This window comes from Neofelis nebulosa, chromosome 4 (genome assembly GCF_028018385.1).
Source record: "Neofelis nebulosa isolate mNeoNeb1 chromosome 4, mNeoNeb1.pri, whole genome shotgun sequence".
In the NCBI taxonomy this organism is placed as follows: Eukaryota; Metazoa; Chordata; class Mammalia; order Carnivora; family Felidae; genus Neofelis; species Neofelis nebulosa.
The window spans coordinates 132,754,528-132,776,770 of record NC_080785.1 but is presented as its reverse complement, the minus strand read 5'-3'; the positions used below and the strand labels follow the sequence as shown (position 1 = coordinate 132,776,770).

Here is a 22,243-nt window from a genome sequence, read left to right as displayed (position 1 = left end):
TGTGTGTGTGTGTGTGTGTGTGTGTGTGTGTGTTTAATTCCCTTTGAGTTCTGCGGTGCAGTTTGCACAGGCTGATGTTTATATCTGCTCCAGTTGTGCAAGAAGTGGAAAATATCCTTTTTTTAGAACAGGTCACATGTGCTTACTGTCAGGAATAGGACCTCAGTGTAAAAAAATGTATCTTGGGACAAATCAAAGTTACTAAATTTCTCCCTCCAACTGCTTTGTTTCAGAACTGGCAGTATTAGGATAAATAATAGGAAAAAAAACCCACTCGGCTATTTTTTTTTTGTCATTTTTCAAGGACAATAAGCAAGAATTTCACTTGTTTTGTGTGTGTGTGTGTGTGTGTGTGTGTGTGTGTGTATGTGTGTTTGCGTGTTTTAAGTATAAAATGTACTTTGGTGTTATGTTCATCTCATCAAAGTAAATTGTAAAAATATGTTTGACTGCCTTCCAAATACACATAATTTGGAGAAAATAATCAAGAAGGTGGGTCAAAGATATTAAATGCTGTTACTACAGGCTTTTGATATTGTAAAGTCAAGTTTGCAGTTTATACGGAGGTTTTTGTGAGGCAAGTGAACATTGTGTACTCAAGGTAGGGCAAGAGGGAGTCATGCAATCTGAGTCTTGATGGAGGCAGATGGAGGCTGAGGGCAGGGAGCCGTGTAAGCAGGTCTGGGTCTCTTTTCCAGTTCCTTCCCCCCTGCCTGCGCTCTCTGTTCCTCAGGATTTGGGGAGAGGCCCGGGCTCCTCATTTCTCTAGGTTGCTTCTTAAATGTGGCTCCCTTAATTCTTTGCTACATCATTGCCTCCTGTGGCCCTCTATGCATGCCACAGAGAATAGAGTACGCCTTTGTGGTGTCCACGCGAGACATCTGTCTTGAGATTCAGAACCGTGAGGTTTTTGTCTTCAAGTGCCTAAATTCCCAGGGTTCTCAAGCTCTGGGCACTGCCCAGAGTGTGTTGCAGATGGTAACCCATTGGCTGTTTTCCACCTGAGTTGGAAGTTGAGCTGGGGGAGGAGTGGAGTAAAGGTGAGAGAAAAACCCGTAGGGAAGTAAGTAAATGGTATCTCAGAATCATGAGGGCCCTGGTATCCTCCCCAAGGTGCATCGAAAACATCCCTCGGTCACTTTTAGCAGGGGCAGTAGAGCTTTGGGTCAGAAGGACCTGGATTTATTTGTTTTTTGTTTTGTTTTTTCTTTTTCCCTTCCCTCCCTCCTTTCTCTCTCTTCTCACAGCAGTTATTTATTAAGCACCTCTGGTGTGTCAGGCTCTGTGCTGGCCAGAGGGGATCAAAGGTAGAACCAGATAGGCAAGGTTCCCACCACCATGGTGCATCCATGTTGGAGATGCGAACACAGTTAATGATGTGCCAAATAAATGCACAATATAATTTTTGTTGCTGAAGAGGGAGTAATTGATATAGTGTGATTAGGAAACACAGGGGCTTTTTAGAATGGGTCTGATATCAGGAATCACCTCATGGAGGGGGTGATTTTGAGGCAAGGCTTGAATGCCTGAAATAAGTGTGCAAATCTTGGTGCTTCCCCTCCCTAGCTGTATGACTTTGGACCAGTTGCCCAACTTCTTTGAATCTCAGTTCCTTCTTTTGTAAAATGGGGCAATAACTACCTTATAAGGCTGCTGTGAAGATAAAAAGTATCGCTTGTAAAGCAGCTAACGTTAGGCTTTACCTTATAGGTGCTCAGGGAGATGCATTGGAAGGGTTTAAGGTCATAAATTGAATAGTGGAGAAAAATACAGACGTTAATCTTCCCTGCAATTGTTTATAACTTGGTTTTAAGTGTTTTCCTAATGTTGAGTGAGTCAGAGATTTATGGTTGTCTTTATAAGCCTACCCTCGGACTGAAAGTGAAGATGGGTCTTGTTCTTCTTATTATCCTTTTTTTTCCTCCGGGATCATCTTACTTGAGTTGTCCCCTTGCTCTTCTCACTGTTGTCACATTGAGATTATTCATGTTTGACCATGCTTTCACATAGGAATGGTTTCTGGCTGGGTTTTGAAGTAATATTTGATATATAGGACAAGTCCAAGGGCTCTTGGAGAAAAACGCAGAGCTTAAGATTCATTTAAGAAAATACACACGCGTACCACAACCAACTCTTCTGGAACTCCTGACTCGCAGTCCTATGTTTCGACCCCTAGATCATGCTTCCTGTCCACACTGAGGTGAAAGAAGCCTCTCCTCCCACACAGCACCTCGCAGCTTTGGTCAGTGTTGACATCTACAGGCAATAGCGTGTGTTTTTAATTCAGCAACTTAAAACGAAAATCTTCAAAGCTTTTGAATTCCAGTAGCTGCGTTCTTTGATTCAAGTACCCATGGAGTGGTGACTTTTAAAAGGAAATATCCTGGGTCATGTGAGAACAAACATTTTAAATCCAAATGCAACGACTTACAAGTCTCTGGAGTACACTGGTAGAATCCTGTTCTTCTATAAGAAAATTGTGGGTTGTTGAGCAACTTCAGGAAGGCATGTGTAGCCTTCACCCTTTCCACCCCCACCCCTTCCCCAAAGTGGGATAACTTGCTGAATCATTCACATGCATTTGTCTGTTTTCCTGTGTGATCAAGGGCATAATGGGAAAAGTGGTGGTCGCCGCTGTTGGGCATGCGTAACTTGTTTTTGTAGAACACGTTTTCTCTCTAGGAGGCTTAACTTGTGTCAGTGAGAAGAAGGTTTGAAGCAGGGAGGATTCATTTCTCCTGATGGCTGAGATTATATATGAAATTATGGGCTGACAGATAGGACTGCTATGTTGACTTCAGTACCTTTATTATAAAATGTTCCTAGGTACTAACTCGTTTCAAGAAGTATGTTTTTCAGAACATACCTTTTATTTTTCTAACTGGAGATTTGAACGTTGGTGGAAAGAAAAGGAAAGATGATTTTCCTGATTAACTTGGAACCTAGCACAGTCCTCACAGAGCCTACGAGAGGACCTCAATGAGATATGGCCATGCTGTTCGTCTTGCATGCATCTGTCCCAAGCAGCTGGAGGTAGTACTCTAAAATTGAGTTTGTGAACAGACACACAGATATTGTAACAATCCCTTCTCCATCAAAAGAACTGGGTACAGTTTTGCTTTATTTTTCAGCATTTGAAGTTTTTCAATAAAAGATGGAAAGGTACTATTTCAGGGTTAGCTTTGCTTTATTGTATTACTGAGCCTGCATAACAGCACCATCTAAATTTAGAACATTGGCACCTTGGCCAGTAGAACCCTTTGCAACTAATTTATAATGTTTTTGGCAGAGAATAGCTATGAATAAACATGAAAATAGTATTGGCCAGGTAGGGTCATTTACTTTCAAGAGAAGAGGATGACACCAGCCAGGCGTTCTTGAAAATTCCCTTTATTTATTTTTGAAGGAAGAGCTTGCGGTAGCTTAGTAAAACAGCCTCTAAAAATATAAGCAACTAGTGCGATTCCTGGTGACATTCCAAATAAATAGTTTGTCCATTTGCTGCAAGGAAGCATGCCTGGAGAGTCACTTGAGAGATTGGCACTGGCTTGTGTATTGGACGATTGGTGTGTGCAGACTTTTTGGAACCATACCTTGCATCATTTAGCAAAGTCATTTGTCCATTCATCTTTAGGTAGATAAACACTAATAATGTTTTATCTAAGTAAATGCTGTGTGTGTATGTGCTAAATGATGGGATAATGGAACGCAGCTTTAATGACACTGATTATGTATGGAAGCTTTAAATCTTTGTTGATTCAGAAACAAACAAGAAGGTTTGATGGCTCTTGCTTGGTCATAGCATCATAATCACCGACAGGCATGATTTAACAGCAGGAGGCTGAATGGCAAGGACAATTAATTGGGGTTTGTTTTTGGAGTCAGTGGTACTGACTGGAGTCAGTCATTTATGCTGGTCCAGTGGACCCCTCTTTCTCACACTTGGGTTCATATACATGACATCTTTCTAATCACTTCTCACTGGCAGCCAACTTCCCTTTCTTTACGTGTTTCCCCTAGGGGACACTTCTGCCTGCCCTTAATCTCCTTTCCAAATTCTTGCAACAATCCCTTCCCACATGCTCGGCCCATACTTCAGTTTTGTGGCTCCGGGAGTGGAGGATTTGCCACAGGCCCAGCCACGTTTCTTTTTCAGGGAGACTGGTTTTGGGGAGGTACATGTTGACTAGTGAAAATGAATCCCAGGATTTTGCTAGGGTGCTAACAGAAAGAGATTCTCCCTTTATTTTCATTGATCTTGAATTTGGGAAGATGTCGAGGTTTATAATGAAACCATACCTTGTAGACAGAGAAAAAACAAGTTTTTAAATTAGGTTAACTTTGTGACACCTGGGTGGATCAGTCGGTGGCGCATCTGGCTCTTGATTTTGGCTCAGGTCATGATCCCAGGGTCATGGGATCAAGCCCCACATTGGGCTCTGCACTGGGTGTAGAGCTCACTTAAGAGTCTCTCTCTCTCTTGGGGCACCTGGGTGGCCAAGTCCGTTAAATGTCAGACTTTGGCTCAGGTCATGATCTCACAGTTCATGGGTTCACGCCCCGCATCAGGTTCTGTGCCGATGCTGGAGCCTGGAGTCTGCTTTGGATTCTGTGTCTCAATCTCTCTCTCTCTCTCCCCTTCCCCTGCTCATGCACCTGCTCTCTCTCTCAAAAATAAATAAAACATTGAAAAAAAAGATTCTGTCTTTCCCTCTGCCCCCTCCCCCACTCAAATGGGCAGCTTGACAGGCAGCTTTCCTCCACATGGCAAACCAACTACTCAGTCTCCTTCCATCTTCTGGTTTTCCCGTTGCCTAGGGCCCTGGAGTCTTATGTCTGGTGGTAGAAAGGAAAAGAAGAGAAGGCATAACTAAGGTTCACAAATGACAAGCATCGCTTTTGCTCAAATTCTATTGGCAAGGACCAGACTCACGTCTTTTTCTGGTTACAGGGGTGGGAGCTGGGAAAAACAGACCCCAGCTGGACAGCGACACCTCTGTGCTAGAAAGGAGCATACAATTTTGGTGGATGGCTAGCTATCATTGCCATGATCCTGGTAGGAGTGTTTTCACCTCTGGACCAAGTTAGGCCTCTCCTTGGAGTCTTCTCCAATTAATTGTGTATTTAACCAATAAATTCCTTTTCTAAGTAAATATATTTAGTTTGGATCTTCTGCCACCTCCATGGAGACTGTTCCAGCTTATGCATTGTCTGAATCCCACCTTTCTGCACTGCTTCCTATTCCACATTTATTGAGCAAAATCACCACCCCACCTCCCCACAAAGCAAGACATCCACCACCACTACCACCTGAGTGCAGCAGTTTTCAAAATGTAACCCTCAGGCTTGTTAGGAATGCAAATTCTCAGATTCCACTGCAGACCTGTTGAATCAGAAATCAGTGGTGGGTCCCACTTGTCTGAGCAAGTCCCCCACAGTTGGTGGTACTTCCTCATGTTTGAGAAACACTACCCCAGTGCTTTCACCATAAATCCTTTGTCTCCATATTGAGTTATTCGCCTCTTTCTGTTTTGGAATGAAATACTTCCTGGGTTAGAATACATTGAGTAAAAAAATGGGGTGCTGCTTGTTATGATCAGGCTAGAGGTGATCCTTGACAGTAGTTCCTCACTGAATAAAAACCAAAAACCAAAAACTTTGCCTTCTAGGAAGTTAGCTTTCAGGTCTACATTAGTGAAAACAGGTAGGATTCTTGGTTTTCTAAATGTGATCTTTGGGTGACTTGAAGTTAACTTTAAGCTTTACTGCCATCAGGAGCCCTGGCCCATATCTCAAAAGAGGGTTGTAATCTAGACTCAGAGTGTGAAGCTTGAATCGTGCTGCAGTCACTTGACTGAAAAGATATGGTTGAGAAACAGGGTGATGATGATTTTGAGCATGCCCGCATGACCAAATTGTTTTTCACAAAACTTCTGCTGAATAAAATTTGAAATACGGCTTTCAGCCTGTTTTCCCATCTTAATGAATTCCAGACAGTTTGCAGAGCGTAGGAGCTTCCAAAACAGAGGGACAGAATGGCTGGGACCCGCCAGCCTCTGTCTTGTCACAGTGGGGGTGTTGTGACTTTGTAGAGTTGTTACCCTTGTTCTGAATCTTACCTGGCTGTTCACTTCTCTGATGGAGAGGTATAGACTGTAACAGGGAAGGGCAAGGCCAAGGTTGTCAGACAAATAGAGCCTATAGAAAATTTCCAGACTCCTTACTTTAGCAGGAAACTCAACCTACCCTTATGTATTTAGACCCAAGCATTTTTCTTTTCCTTCCTTCCTTCCTTCCTTCCTTCCTTCCTTCCTTCCTTCCTTCCTTCCTTCCTTCCTTCCTCTTTTCTCTTTTCTTTTCTTTCTTTTCTTTTCTCTTTTTTCTCTTTTCTTTTTTCTTCCTTTTCTTTCCTACATGCTGATCTTCTCCAGAGAAAAGACCCTCACCTCTTTTTGTGAACTGGTTAAAAGTCCAAACCCATCTAAAAAGTCTGAAGTTCTGGGTTTAACTTCCAGAATAAGACAGATTTTTAACTTAAATTCCAATATGATGATCTATTAGCTTTTTTATAGTTGGGCAAGTTTTGCTTGTAGCTTCTGTTTCAATAGAGGGCTAAATGGGGCTCATGGATGATAGTATGATCTAGGCTATAGGGTAATTGTGTGAATTAAAAAGAAATAGGTGGGTAAAGTGCTGGGCCCAAAGCCTGGCTCTTGCTGCTTAATACCTGGTTCCCACATTTTGGTTCCCTTTGCATCCATGCGTCAAAAAAGGTTTTGACTTGAAATGACACTTTAGTAGGCAGGAAAAGAAGAGGGTCCAAAAAAGCGAAGGGGGAGCCCTTAATGATTCGTAAACTGGATAATCAGCATCAGGATCTTTGAGAGTTGATGCAGATCAAGTAGTGGTGAAGTGTGGGGAGCCTAGCAGGGTGTTTTTCAAAGATGGTGCCTGCTGTTTATAGGTAAGGCATTACTTTTGTGGCCAGAACAATCTTTGCCTTTATCAACATGTTTCCTTTCATCATAATTACAGACTGTAGCTAGGTGGAAGAATAAATAATAAGATGCACTAATTGAGGTGTCACAACATTGAACAGTATAGCAGCTGGTCTGTATTGCACTTGACACACGGGTATCTGTCATTCCTAACTGTCATGTTTCATCTTTGCCTCTAGTGAGTGCCTGCTTCATCTTTTCACATTTAACTTGGCAGCCTCTTTGGCTGCCTCTTGGATAGTTGTCTTTATCCAATATAAACCACAATGCCCTGTGTTCTTGAACCTCAAAATCTTTGTTATCTTTTATTGTTTTAAGATTTTTCCCTCCTTGTTGCAATGTATAGCTATTTTTGAGACTAGACCCTAAGTTTTATTTATTTATTTATTTATTTATTTATTTATTTATTTTTAAGACACTGTTTAATTTATGCTTGCTTTTTACCCTTCATTCTGAACTTTCGGAAAACTTGATTGCTAAAGTTGCAATAAAGTTGCTCATTTGTATGAGCCATTTCATTCAACCAAGTGGGTTTCCATCTACTGGTTAAATGGATCCTGTGATAAAACTTAAATGTTGTACATCACACATCAATATGATAGCTTAACTGTCTTTTAGTTTTTTTCCCCTTTATTAAGGTATAGTTGACAAATAAGAATTATATATATTTAAGGTGTGCAGCTTGATTTTTTGCTGTGTGTATACGTTGTGGAACGATCACCACAAGATAGGTTGCTTTTCTTGAGCCTCAGAAAGTTTCCCCCTCAAACCTAGGGCCAAACTGGTCACTAGAAAGCAGAAAGGGGGGTTAGCCCCAATAGTGACCATCTGTCTTAGGAAGAACATTCACCTGATACTGCAAACATAGGTCGTTGCCTTCATTGTTACGGCTTTGATGTGTTACATGGATAATGAGGTCACCTGCCTCATCAGATCTCTGAAGATTCAGTGAGGTAACAAGGACTCTCTATAGGAAAGGGGCAGTAGATGCCGGCTCTCTGTCGGTGCCCGATTGCCCTACCATTCCTGCCGTGCCACCATTATATCTGTCTCGGCTTGCCAAGCTCCCATGTGCTATTGCTGGTCATTGCCATTAGAATTTAGGGGTTTATATACGAATCAAAGAAGTGGTTAATCTGTGCAGGGGCTTTGACTCTACCATTGTGTTGTCACTGTTAAGTAAATAAATAATTGGATTCTCCATAGCTTAAAACCCCCAGCCATATAGTCAATTTACAGATATTGGGGATATATGCAGCAAGTCTTCAGACCTGTACTAGCACTCATGTTTCTCCCAGGAATCTGCCAGAACACTTCCCCCAGCTATCAGCTGTTGTGTGCAGAGGAATGGAACTAATTTGATTACCAATTAATGGGAGACATGTTTTGGAAGAATCCATGCACACATTCATACCGGTACATACTGGATTCTCAAGGCAGTGTTTTTCAGAGTGTTTGCATCTTTTCTCTGGTATTACCATGACTAATCAAAACTTAACTCTTGGTTAAACAATTCCTGTCCTGAGTCTTATAAAGAAACAGCAAAAATGACAGTTTTCCTCTTTCCCTGTGATTGAAACACACACACACACACACACACACACACACACACAGCCACATGCACACATGGAAGCAAAAGTCCATAGAGGGAGATGCTTTTGAGTAGAGCCAGTGTGCTGTGAGAAGTAATGAACACAGGGGAGAATGAAGTCTGAGGATTGTCAGATGTGCACAGTCTGAGGGCTTCTGAGCTCTGTGTTTTTGTGAGAGGGCAGGATGAATCAGGTGCGTAGGGTAGAGTTGAGAGTTAGCACACCCATAACTAGGGGAAGAGCCAACCATTGGCCATGGACAAGGCGGTTTGGGAAGTTTTCAGAGTCGATTTAATTCTTGGGCATCTAAATAGGTGGATGTTAAGAGATCTGACACTTTACTCTTACTTTCTCAGAGTCATGGTTTGGGAATGATTGGCAGGATCTTTGGGCCAATGTTCCCTGCCCTCTGAGGTAAAATATTCAGTAAGTATTTGTTAAGCTCACTGTGGAGTCAGGGGATAATGTTGAGCATATACCTTTGTCATCTTTGGCAAATGAGTGGCCACTGAGGGATGGTATGCAACCCAGATCAAGCCATCAAGGGCTAGGGGTGTACTCTTTCTGGGATCGGGAAAAGATCCCACTTGGTGGTCACATCAGTTACCCTCTGAAAGAAATGTGTTTTAAACGGATATTCGCTGAAGAGAGCCTTCAGCTGTCACTTCACTTGAAGCTCTTATTTAAAAGATAATGAGTATTTCATTTTATTTTATTTTTTAAAAATGTTTTTATTTATTTTTTAGAGAGACAGAGCGCAAGCAGGGGAGGGGCAGAGGGAGAGAGACACACACAGAATCAGAAGAAGGATCCAGGCTCTGAGCTGTCAGCACAGGGCCCGACACAGGGCTCTAACCCACGAACCGTGAGATTATGACCTGAGCTGAAGCTGTATGCTTAACCGACTGAGCCACCCAGGTGCCCCAGATAATGAGTATTTTAAGAAATCAAGCATCTTCTGCCTACAAGTAGGTACTTTATTGTCTGTCAGTTCTCACTTGAAAGAGGCCCAGTGACAATGGGGAATTTGTTCACTGAACATCTCCAGAATCCAGGATAGCAAGAGCCCAATAAATAATTGCTGAATAAAAGTGACCAAAATGATGAGGTGTTTCTGGTGTGCAAGAAGGGGTCAGTAGCTCTTGGAAAGTCGGTTAAGGTCTTTAAGGAAAATGTGCAAGAAGTTATTTTGACTTTTTTTCTTATTAGCTGTGGGCCCTTAAGTTTTTCTGAGGCTTATTTTTCTCCCTTAAAATATGGGAGTGGTTGTATTCCTTCTTAGCAGAGCTGTGAAGATTATAGAAGGTAATGTGTAACACACCCGGTGTATGTAAACACCTGATTAGGCTAGTAGTGGCCATGAGTGTTATTGCTACTATGGGTGCTCAGAGATGAAATAAATATACAGTCTGTTCTTGTTATCTGTGACAGTTAGGTTCTACAAAGCCATTCATTTAGGGAGCACTGAGCCATTGCTCCTAGAGGAAGGGCACAGTTGGGTTCCTAGGAGCCTCTGGTTACATTTTTGTCACCTGATTGATCCATAACGTTGTTTTATGTGTGTTTCTGTTTAAAGACACTTTATTTAACATATATTATTGATTCATTAATATTGAACTCAAGGCTAACACCGCTGTAATTCACACTTTATTGAACCTTATTCAACACATGTATTTTCTGGGCAAGCCACATCACAGCCTTCTTATGTAGAGTAACACTAGATAACACTTCAGTGCTGGTCTTTAAGCAAGTAGGTGAATTTGCAAATAGCGAATCCATGCACAATGAGGGTTGACTGTATTAAAAATTGTTTTCTTGAATCTTTCTCTAGCAGTTCTTTCTCTGAAGAACTTAAAACACGCTCATTTGGGAAAACATTTTCAAACACTGTTTTCCTCCAACCTTGTTGCAGGTTCTACATGAAACCTCATTAATGAAGCTTTTCTAAGCACTAGATCTTCAATTTTTATGTTTATTTGCCAATAAAAATGGCCCATTACTTCCAAATTTTTAAAGTTGAGTGGGATTGTTCAGGTATGTTACTTTTCATTTTGATATATTTCTACCATTCTTTAGGAAGTGGAGTGTGAGAGTGAGGACCTGGAAAAAGAGCCCAGAGATATTACAGGGGCCACTGTTGATGACATGGAAATTCTGGTGTAGGGAGTTTCTGAAGAAACTGGGCTCATCTTACTCATGGCCTAGAAGATGATGGTGATGATTTTGACTTCTTGTATTGCAAATTAGCGTATTATAAGGATCAGCATGGTTATTGTTACAAACATTACCTGAGCACTTGTTGGGAGTGCTTGAAATTCTTTTAAGAAAGGAGAGAAGAAAAGAATTGTTTTCAGTGGGTCTAGTAGTTTCAGGTTGCCTAGGAGACAGATCACCAAATTTAACAACAGCAAAGAAACCCAAACACCAATGATAGTAACACCAGCACCTACCATTTTTGAAGCCCTTACTACAGTGTGTGTCTTGTAGTGGTTCTTTAATCTCTTATGCTTTGAGGAAACAAACTCGCTGGGATTAAAGTTTTACCTTTCATATGTCACCCACCTTGTGCATCTTCCTACTGTACTTATGTGTAGTATAAAAATAATAGCTTGTTTAGTTTGTATGCATGTGCACATGTGTGCATGTGTGTGTCTAACTAAGTTCTGGGATCAGGAAGGTACCTGTGTACATTTTTTCCCCCAGATTTTTCCTGTGTTAGAAAAGTCAAGATGCTGAAAGAGAAGGAATGAATAATTCAGATCTAGTTGAATTAAAAACATATTAAGACACCTCCTATCTACCAGGCACTGTGTGAAACATTTGAAATGCCTCCTATAATTTAATTCTAATATGAGGTAGGTAGGATCCCATTTTATAGATGAACAAACTAAGCTTGGCCGTCTTCATTTCAGTCACTTGCCTGAAGCCATTCAAATAAGGGTGGAAGCAAGACTTAAACTGAGGACTGACTTCAAAGCTCACCCTCTCTAACTGCCATACTGCAGTAGTTACTGCATATATTGGGGTGCAGAGAGGGAGGCAGGGTAGGAAGTGATCTGGGGTGACAAGTCATGTTGATTTTGGAATAGCAAGAGGACTAGGTTTCTGATGAAGCAAAGACAGACTCTGGGTGTGGTTGGACATCTGTATCCAAGATAAATAGGTCTATCTATTAAAGATAGTCCTTTGTTTTCAAAGCTGTTTCTAAAGAAAGAAAGGTGTGAGGTTGTGAGGACTCCAAGAAAGGTAGCAAAAGGTGGGATGGTGGACGCTTAATTATTCACAAGGATATGGTATGTAAGTTGTAGGTGTTCCTCATTCCTCATTCCAGATCTTCAGATTTTCCTTGCTGATGACATCAAGAAGTCTTGTCTACATACCCATCCTTAAGGCCTGCCACTGAACATAGAGCTCCTAACATCTTGATGTTTTTCACTTATCTTTCTCTCCTTATCTCTCCCTCCCTGCTCAACTTGACTGGTTAATTGCTTTTCCTGTGTGTCTTCATAAAGTTGTAGCTAGTTTATTCCATTCTGGACTGTTTATCTTTGAATGCCAAAGGTCTTGAAACATCATAATGTTGTGTAATGAACATAACTTCTGCCTTGACATGTGGGTGTTAAGAGCATTAGTCATTGCAAAGTATTGAGTTAAATATTTTCAATAAAAAGATATAATGATCTAATAGAGAAGAAGGAGTTATAAAAATACTAGTTGGTGACTTTACTGGTGGACTATATATTTAGTGGGTTCCATCAGTGATGGGCTAGAGATTCACAGAATGAACATAAAAACATTCTTACTCCATATTAGTGGGAGAGGAGAAAGATCAACAATAGGAAAAAAGCACTTGATTCTCTTAAATACTGAGAAAATGGCAGGCCATCAGATTTTCCAATGCTTTTGCTCTCGATTTACTTCTTCACATGCACCTTTAACTACCCCAAGAAATGTTGGAGATAACCATGAGATAGTTACCATAGGTACTTCTGGGAGGCCTCTTGCTGGAAAGCCCTTAGCTTTGTAATGATGTCTTTTTTTTAGAAAGCCATCAGGGCATCCCTTGCAGCACCATCTGAGAGCCAGGGCCTTCCTGAGCAAACAAGGTGTTTCTTTACCCGTGGAGTTGATTTTATGGAGAGTTTTGGTCAGCATTAGTCATTGTGAAACTATGTACCTGCTGTCCTGGTTTATCTCTGTAGACATCTCCCTGAGGCAGAAGATTGAGTCCTCATCTCTCCAGGTCTCTGGGCATCTAAAGATGTTGGAGGTGCCCTGGTTTGCTTCTTGCTGGGGAGTGTGTAGTAGGTACCGGTCTTCTCTGATGGAATATTGCCTAGATGAGTGACAATCCATTTAACAGGTTGATGTGCTCTCTTGTTCCTTGGGGAGGTTTAAACCAGTGACACTGTGCGCTAACTCTCCCTTACCTTGCCGGCAGTCTTCAGTCATTCCAGTAGATAACTTCTGAGCTAAATACCTTTTCTTTCCTAGAGAGGCTATAAACAAGGAAATTAATATCGGAGTAGAAGGCCTAAACTCTGTCTATGGCTGCCAATAAAAACTTCTCAACAAGACTGGATGTTATCAAACGATGTCCAAATTAAAAAAAAAAAAACAAAAAAAACAAAAACGCAGGAGACAATTTTTTCCTAGTATGATACCTTTTACCAATGGATAATTGTTTTCGTGATCATGTTAGGCAATGAGGCCATTTTTGTGGTTGGGGAGTGTGTGGAGTGCGTGGAGGGGAGATCTATTTTCACGAGGTTTCCTTGCATTTGTGGCGATATTTTTGGAAGGATTATTGATCTCTGGTCCTCCCGTGTAGGATTTTGAATGTAATTGCTATGCTTATTAACTGAATCTATAGTTAAGAAGGTAGTGTTGAATGGGAGCCAAGGAACCTGTTGATGTAAAGTCTGTTTTACCTTTTATGATTCCCATCATTTAGCACCTCCCTCCTTCCTGGCTCAATCCCCTGTCATTTTAAGTAGGCAGCAATTACTGGTTTACTAAAGAAGCTGGCTCCTGCTGCCAAGGATCCTATTAATTATCACTCTATCTCTAATTTAGCCTTACTAGTGTTGAGAGAAGGTGCATGTAAGCGTGTGGCAGAGCAGTTGCAATCACATCTTCTTTGTAGTAATCTCCTTTCTGAGACGGTTCAGCGGACTCAATGTTCAGCCAAAGGGCCGCGGAGGCCCTGGTGAGTGTTTTCACCTCTCTTCTGTAGGTTGTTTCGTAGGTCAAGTTCGGGGTGGTTTTCTTCTCCTTTTGACTCTGACCTCAGTAAAAGCTAATGCTTGGCATTTATGTTGGGAATTCAGACCTACTTCTGGTCTGCCTGTGAACTCAGATGGGACACCTTGAAAATACTATGGTGGTTTCCCCGAGAGCTATTTTCTCTACCTGGGAAAAGGAGAGCATGGAATTGACCCCCTGCCTGCCTTCAAGAAGGTAATGCAAACGCTAACGAAGGTAACTCAGTTCACAGGTTGTTTTATAGCAGATTTTTAAAAAAGAGAGTGGCGTGCTTGATAGAATATCGAGTCTTGGCTTCTTATCGTTCATCAATGGCTAGATCGCTTGCTGTTTGTTTTTAGAAATGTTCAGTTCGCTTGTTTGAGTGAACCTTTTTTTCAGACGTTCCACTGGATCATTGGATTAGGTTTGGAGTGCCTAAGCTTCCTTTTCCACTTTTTTTTTTTTGTTGTTATTTTTGGCAGTGTTGGTGTTTGAAGCTGTTGAAGTGATTCACTGCAAAGTGAATTAATTTTCCACATTTTCAAATGTGTTTTCCAGTCGCCCCCAAGTTTCTTTTCCCCTCTCATATGATTCTGCAGTTGTAGTTCTGTCGTTCTTGCTGGATTATATATAAATGCTGATGTCACCGAATTTCTTAAATTACAGCTGGTGGGGATTAACAGAAATTGTAAAAGAATACCACTTCCTCATTTTGCTCCCTTCTTGACTAATTATTGTCCTTTCAAGTCCTGTCGGAGGATGGGGATTTGGAAGTAAGTTCTCTGTCCTCAAGTCAGAACAGCAATTTTCATTTTCCTTTTTTTCTGTTAAATCTTGTTTTTCAAAAATCATCTCGAGTTACGGATGCTACTTGCATATGCCCTTTAATAACCCCGACAGACTCTCCCCACTCATGACCTTGCATGCTCGGTTGTCTTCTATCCCGGGTGAAGGGTTTTGAATACTTCCCTTAAGTAAGTTTCCTTATATAGAATATTTTAACTCAACAGTCTTTTGCCAGCTCCAGACAGTTACTGGTATTAGGTGGAGAGTTGTGATTCATTTGTTATGTTTTTCCACAGCCTTTTGTTTCTCAAGGAACGCCGACTTCTTTCCCCATTGTTTTCTTGTTTCGAATCTTCTATGTTCTTTGCGAGAGTTCTGTTTGCTTGACACTCTCAAACATTTATTTTTCTGACCTTCTAGCCCTTGTTCTAGGAGTTGGAGCCCAGAACCCAGGCTTTCTGGTTCCCGGTTTGTGGTGTGAGTGATGGCTCCCTAAACCTTGTCCTGGGAATTCTCTGGACTTCAGGGCAGAATATCAGAGGCCACCTGGAAGTGTGTATAAATGGTGGCTGAGCACTGCATGGCTGTGGTATTGATCGAATTGCAGTCCCGTGGAAACAGAAATAGAAAGGGTTCAGCATTTGCACTTTCCTCTGGTGGTGTTTTTGCTTATTTTGTGTATTTGGAAAAGGCAGCCGTATGCAAACTGCTGACTTACTATTTTCCCTGGAATGGAAACCATTTGGATTATTTCAATGAGTTTTAGCTAAGATTTGTTTGTTCACAGTATTAGTTTTGTTTTCTGGTGTCCTGTTTAGAATAAGACCAGAATGTGTCTTTTTACTTTATGGAAATAAGTGCTAGTTGGTAACTTGGGATTTTGCAAAACAACGTGAATTTGAAAAATTATGTTTACTTCAGAGTCAAAATGGAAACTCTGTAGTGAAAATTCTAGGTACTTAAATATTTCCATTTTGGGTCACTTTCTTTGAAAAAATTTTTTTTGATTAAATTATTTAAGGTTTCAGAGGAGTCTCTTTCTGGTGAATTTTTCCTACTAATTAATTTTTTCTAATTTTTAAAAAAGAAAATGAGATTAAATAGAAGAATTATAGGACACAAATCACACGTTCCATACTATTTGATGGAGGATGGAAAATGATGACGTGTACTTTTCTGTCGCCTTTGAGGATTGAGTGAATCTAGTTCAACTTTTAGTGGTGAGGTTTAGATTAGGAATAAATATAGAATTTCCTTACTATAAGAACTATTAAGCACAGGTTTGAGTTCCTGAGTATAAGTTATGACTGTTCAGCCTCTGGAAAACGTGCACTGTAAGATCTGTATGTTCTTAGCCAACACTTGCTTCCAACATTGTGATGTTAAATTCTTTGAATTGAGATGAGAATGGTATAGCTATCTGCAAAATATTTCAAATATCATCACAGAGCTTTTGGTTAAATGTGAGTTTCAGAAAGCTTGGATAAATAGAATAAAGGTCAGGAAGGATAGAATAGTTATGAATTGATTTAATTGTTGGGAATGAATTATTGTTTTAAAAAGAGTTTTTATATCTATTTAGATGACTACATCTAAGAAAATGGGCATTTAATAGTTGAGGGGAGGTGGGAATTGGAAACATATCATGAGGTAGTAAGAGGATCTATGGATGAGGCGCCAAATATATGGTACAGTTTACTAGGTTGATGACTGTGAATGTTTTTGTTCATTTTATCCCAACAAATGGCACCATGCAGTACCTAATAGTTACTAAATACATGCTTAATGAATGAATGTTTTGGGAGGCCTGGATTCAGGGTCAGTTGTGCCACTAACTAATCCTGTGACCCTGAGCTAACCACTTATGGGAACTCTGTCTCCTCTTATGTATAGTGACGGATAAGGACTAGATCAGGGTGGCTGTGTGTTCCTCTGCGGCCCCTTCCCCCAGCTACACCATGGTAGATGATCGCCTTGCTCTGTCCGATGAACCTGGGAGGAGCCTTAGGCCCTTCTGAATTCAGTGTGCGAGGCTTTCACAACTCATCATGGATACTACAGGGGAAACGTACTTGTTATTTCGGAAGTACCTTCTCTCTGAGGTCCCTTGATTTGGGGTCATTTTCTTTTTGATACCTCAAGCCCACTTACAGATAGGGAATAGTCTATGAAGTTTCTTGGTTAGCATGCGTTCGCTCAAAAATGCAATAACAATATCATACAACATTGTCTCTCCTTTCAATAATTTTTTTTGGGAGATTTAGCAGATAAAGATAGACTTAATGAATGGGTAGAGACCCTGTGTCTCCAGTGGAGTAAGATATCTAGAATTGATCAAATTAACAAAGGTTTTCACTTTTACTCTCTAAACCTCACTTAGCCATCTAGGAAATGGTTGTTGAACACCTATTACATGCTAGACTTTATGCTAGTGGTAAGATGGCCAGCCCATAAGGCATGGGCTCTGTTTTACAACTTACAGCGACATGAGTATTATCCTGGGTTCGTAATTGTATCTTTGGGGATACAGGGATCACTTCCTGAGAGGGGAGGAGGGAAGAGTAAAGTCTTACAGAAGAAATGAAGTTTGTCTTCATTATCAAAATTTGACTGCCAACCAGATGAGAAGAGGGCTTTCCAGGTAGATGGGAGATGCAGACGTATAGTCCAGTATGGTGCCTTTGGGGCAGTGTAAGCTTTTGAGCATGACTAGAGCATCAGAGAGCATGGTTGGATGGAAGCAGAGGAGTAGCACTCTGGCTGCCAAATGAAGAAAGGTTTGGAGGATGGCCAGATCTGGTATCATGGAGGCCAGTTAGGATAGTTCCAGCCTAACAGTCTCTGTGAAAATGATGATGCACATACACACTGTTCGGCCCTTAGAGCGATTGTGATTGTGAGAGGATGCAAACTGTGGGCACAGATTTTAAGGGCATGAAGGCAAAAGTAAGACTGTGTGCACACTGCTTATTAGTGACAAAAGTGAGCGCTCATTCATTTATTCATAAAACATAGTTGGATTCTTATTCTGTACCACATACCCGGAAAACATAATGGTCCCTCCCCTCAGGGAGCCTATATTCTAATGGGAGACGTGGTCAAGTAAACAGACAATGAAAGATTACTGTGTATTCTTTATAGGTTACGTGAGAAGAATTCTAAGTGTCCATCCTGTGAACAGACCCACCCCTCTTTTTCTTCAGCTAACTCGTACTCTGACATGCTCTCTCATCCCTATAGTGGGTTTTGAGGATAAAGTTAGATAAGCATTATATTTTATACGCCTTGTATGGCACATGCTTACACACACACACACACACACACACACACACACACACACACACCCCTGGTTAAAGACATCTGTCTTTACTCCAGAGGTAAACAAGCACCTAGAATAAGACATACGAGACTTCGTAAAGGTAAGTCTGCTCCAGGTAAAGTGCCAGGTTCCGGATATCTTCTGACATTTTCTAACTCTCCTGTTTTATGTGGAATAATCCTGGCTGTTGAGTTTCAGATCCAAGAAGAAGCATCTTGGCTGTTGTGGTCCTTGCTGGTTTTGATGGCTGCTTTGAATTGGGTTTCATGTCTGTGTTCCAGGTTGCTTCCAATGTTTGGGATTCATGTGCGGGAGCAAGAATTTGCTTTAGGGCAGCAAGCAAGACTGTTTGACATTAGATAAGTGACTTATTTTAAAGAGATGCTTTGGTACAGAAATGGCAGCAACAAGAAGTTCTTCCCCCAAATAGAAATCTCTACATTCCCCATGCAACCCTGGATAACCTCTTGATTCTGAGGAGTCAAAGTTTAGCTGAGTGGATCTGATAAAAATTCCTAGGAAGCCGTTTGAGGTTCAAACAGGGTTCTTTGAAGACAGAGCATTACAATGGCAATTGCCGCTGGTTTTTGTGGGAAATGCTCCTTTTGCATTTTTCCTGGCTTGTACAGGTGGTAAACGGTAGGTGCTAAAACTCTGGAGTCAGACTGTCCTAGGCTTGAATTCTAGGTGCACTGATGAGCAGCTGTCTGAATTGGGTAAATCATTAAGACTCTCTTTTCCTTCACCTGTATATTGAGGTCATGGTTAAGCTTGTAAGCCCTATTGTTAAACCTGCCCCTGTTTGAATCTCTGCTCTCCTGTTCCATGACATTGGGCAATTCTCTTTGTCTTTTGCTTTAGTTAAAAAATTTTTTATTTTAGAGAGGAAGGGGCGACAAGAGCACTGAGAGGTGTGTGTGTGTGGGGCGGGGGGAGAGAGAGAGAGAGACAGAGACAGAGAGAGAGAGACAGAGAGAATGAAAATCTCAAATTCCAATGTGGAATTTGACCCCATGACCCTGGGATCATGACCTCAGCTGAAATCAAGAGTCGTTGCTCAATTGACTGAGCCACCCTGGTGCTCCAAGTATTTTGCTTTCTTTACAGGTGAAGTAGTAGTAGTAATGTGATGATGATGTTGATGATGATGATGATAATTCCCACCTCATAAGGATGTGGTTAGAATTAAATGAGATAATGCACGCAAAGGGAATGGTATATAGTACTTGGTACATGGTTAGCCCTCAGTTATTTTTCTTACATTGAGCTTCCTAAAATATTCTGTAAGGCTATTTGATGACTTATATTCTTTTTGAAAATTAAGGCTTCATAAGCTGCACATGTGCTTTCCTTTTTTCTGTTTTAAAATTGAAGACACAATACAATGTTAAGGTTTGGAGTAGGGTTGGCAGATTAAATTCTGGATGTGCAGGTAAATTTGAATTTCACATAAACAAAGAGTAATTTTTTTAGTATAAATATGCCCCAGATATTTCATGGGATACTTGTTCTGAAAACTGGTCTTTGTTTATTTAACTTCAAATGCTACAGGGCATCCTATGTTTTTATTTGCTAGATCTGGCAACCCTAGTTTGGGGGCAAAACTTACCCCTTCATGTTCTCATCTATTTTTTTATGCAGATAGATGTATATGGATGCTTATACAAGCACAGTGAATGACACCTTTGGAACATGAGCATGGAAATAGTGACACAGATTTAATGTCATATTCCCTAGTATCTCTAGTAAATCTGTCTCCTGATTCATGTAAGCAATGGGACTATCAAACTGAGATTATGTTGACACCTGAGTGTATATAGTGCGAAGTTGCTTGAAAATTCTGAAATGTTCTAGTGTTGGTTCTACCCAGAGGGAATTACTAATAATGACACATTATTGGGTAGGTATGCATTCCAGAGAATCCTGAAAACGTAATCATCTTTGAAGGAAATTACCTCATTACTCTTTGAGTCGCCGATGTAGGGAGGGTCATTTCCTATGGCTGGCCTGGTTTTCCAGGTAAGAAAATAAACATACCAAGTGGTTAGGTTAATAACTTAGAATAATTTTATTTTACTTACAGTCAAAGTTAATTTTTTGGTAGGTTTGGTCCTTAAGCTATTAGACTGTTTGGAGACTTTGAGATAATTAAATCCAAGACTGAGATCGTTTCATTTCAACCAGTATTGACAGAGTGTATAGTGGGCAGAAAGCAACTGCATAGGGGTAGAGAGGAATTTAAGGTTAGCTTCAGCCTTCAAACCTTCAAAAACCGTAGTGTTAAATGGAGCAGCAAGGCCAGAAACAATTATGATAAAAGACAGAATACATAAGGTCAGGATCCAAGGCAAGTAAAGCCAAGTTGCAGATGGTTGAAGGTAGGAAGTGATTAATTCTGAAGAATAAGTAGAATAGGAACATAATATATTAGGAATGACTTTCCTAGAGGGTCATATTTGAGAGAACTTTTCAAAGATGGGAATGATTTCTTTTGGGAAATAAATTGTTTGAGCTGTAGGCTTAGCATTAACAAAGACCTAGAGGTGGACACATTTTGAAATGTATATTATTTAGACTCAGCAAAAATATATCCAGCACGACAACTGGCTGTGACCTCTTCTCTCCTGTGTCACTGTTTCTGGTCTAGAATTTCCAGATCAGAAACTTGACTTTCTGTAGGTGGAGCTGGATTTGTTCCATGTTGGTTTCTTAAATATTTATCATGGACCTGATGTTGCTATGTATGTAGTGGCCAGAGAGACTTGAGCAAGTTTAGACATTGTTTCAGTTGGTCACTTAAAACCAACTGAAAGTCACTCTCTTTAAGTATTTTTAAGTGGAATGAACATTTTTTTTCCCCCTGAAATGCCCATTTCCAGTGATCTTTCATTTAAATTGGGCAAAAACAAAGCAAGGATGTCTTACGAGGCAGTCTGACTTTGGGCATTTGCTTAAATGACTCTGAAGGCCAGCTGAACTCATTTCCTGTTGGGATGACATTTGTTTATTAGACTTGGCCCAAGTCAGAGTTAATAGCCTTAATGGTTTCAAATCGTCCCCAGTGATTCTCCAGCAGTGTGCCATTACCAAATGGGGAGGTTTCTGTAAATGGTGGGCAACACACATACCTGCTTCAGCCATAGTAGATTAAAGGGAAGAGCTGTTGCCAATAGATTTACCTATGGACATTTGGAATCCTAGAAAGTAAGAATTACCATTGTAGTAAATATTAAATTATTTTCTAACAGTTCTTTCCTAGCACTTTTGGTTTTGTTTGTTTGTTTGTTTGAAATGATTACATGTGAAACGAATCCCATTTGAAAATGGTCCCAGCATTCGGAACTTGTTCAGATCACCCAGCTTCTCCAGTGAATGAATTAAACTATGATAGGGTGTCCATGTTGTCAAGGGATAATAAGGCATGTCCTGAAGAGCAGTGGGTTGGCAGTGTGCCCAGTGCCTGAGACAGACTGCTCAGGCTTTGGAATGGAAGACTCCAGTCTTCAGTCACTATGTGTGTTGGGCTGTAAGGCTCTGAATTAGGCTGGAAATTAGCAAGGCATTTAGTGATCCCTGGTATTTTATTTTTGTAAATTAGGATTAGCCAGTGTCTTTCAAGTTCTGACAGGTAGTGCTTTGTGGATATTATGCTATTTTAGGTACTGGTGAAGTGAGATAAAGCCTGGATGTAAACCTTTTCGGGTTCTTAACCATGAAAAAGCATGAACTGCTTATGTCAGTTTGAGTCTGTCTGAATGTTGTTATTATTTTTTTTTTTTCCTTGATGGCTGGGCCAAATATTTTGTAGTTTTAGTATCTACCCTTGGTTCCTACCACCTTATTTTTGGCCTCTCTTAATATCTTCCTTGATATATCTGTCATTAAGTTATAATTGAAGCTTGGTGTTTTATATTTAGAATGATGCATGGAGGTTTAGCTGTGCCAGCCATTCAGGCTTAATAGCAAATGTTGGCTCATGCCAGAAAGTTTTTGAAATCTGGTCTCTTTGGGATGTCCAATCTAAGCAAATCACCCCTTTCTCCTCTTAAGCTGAAGGCCATGGGGAAGCAATTCAGAAGAGATTTCCGTATCTGTACATGTAAGAGCATCTTGTTTCTGATTAAAAAAAAAAAAATTGGTTGGCTAGTTCACTCTTCAACCCAGAGTCATGCAGCCTCAAAGGGACTGCTTTGACAAGTCTTTATATCGCTGCGTTTCTTAGTTTACCAACTTTCACACAAGGTATCAGTGAATGCCAGTTCTAGAGTGGGCGCATAGTGATGGTAGATGACGCCCAGGCC

General features: G+C 40.7%; 2 protein-coding genes across 7 annotated transcripts in view; both read left to right on the top strand.

The window, feature by feature from the left end:
• Window positions 1–22,243, top strand: part of MITF (melanocyte inducing transcription factor) — a 223,516-nt gene that overhangs the window by 7,229 nt on the left and 194,044 nt on the right. Inside the window, exon 1 of one of the 5 annotated variants that reach the window (XM_058728825.1) lies at window positions 7,590–13,799. The exons of the other annotated variants lie outside the window; for them this stretch is intronic. The gene's annotated coding sequence lies outside the window, so the exon portion shown is untranslated. Of the gene's footprint in view, window positions 1–7,589; window positions 13,800–22,243 lie in introns of those variants that run through there. 5 annotated transcript variants of the gene reach the window in all.
• The window catches only part of LOC131511035 (transport and Golgi organization protein 1 homolog), a 142,668-nt gene that overhangs the window by 113,522 nt on the left and 6,903 nt on the right, over window positions 1–22,243 (top strand). The gene's annotated exons all lie outside the window — the stretch shown is intronic.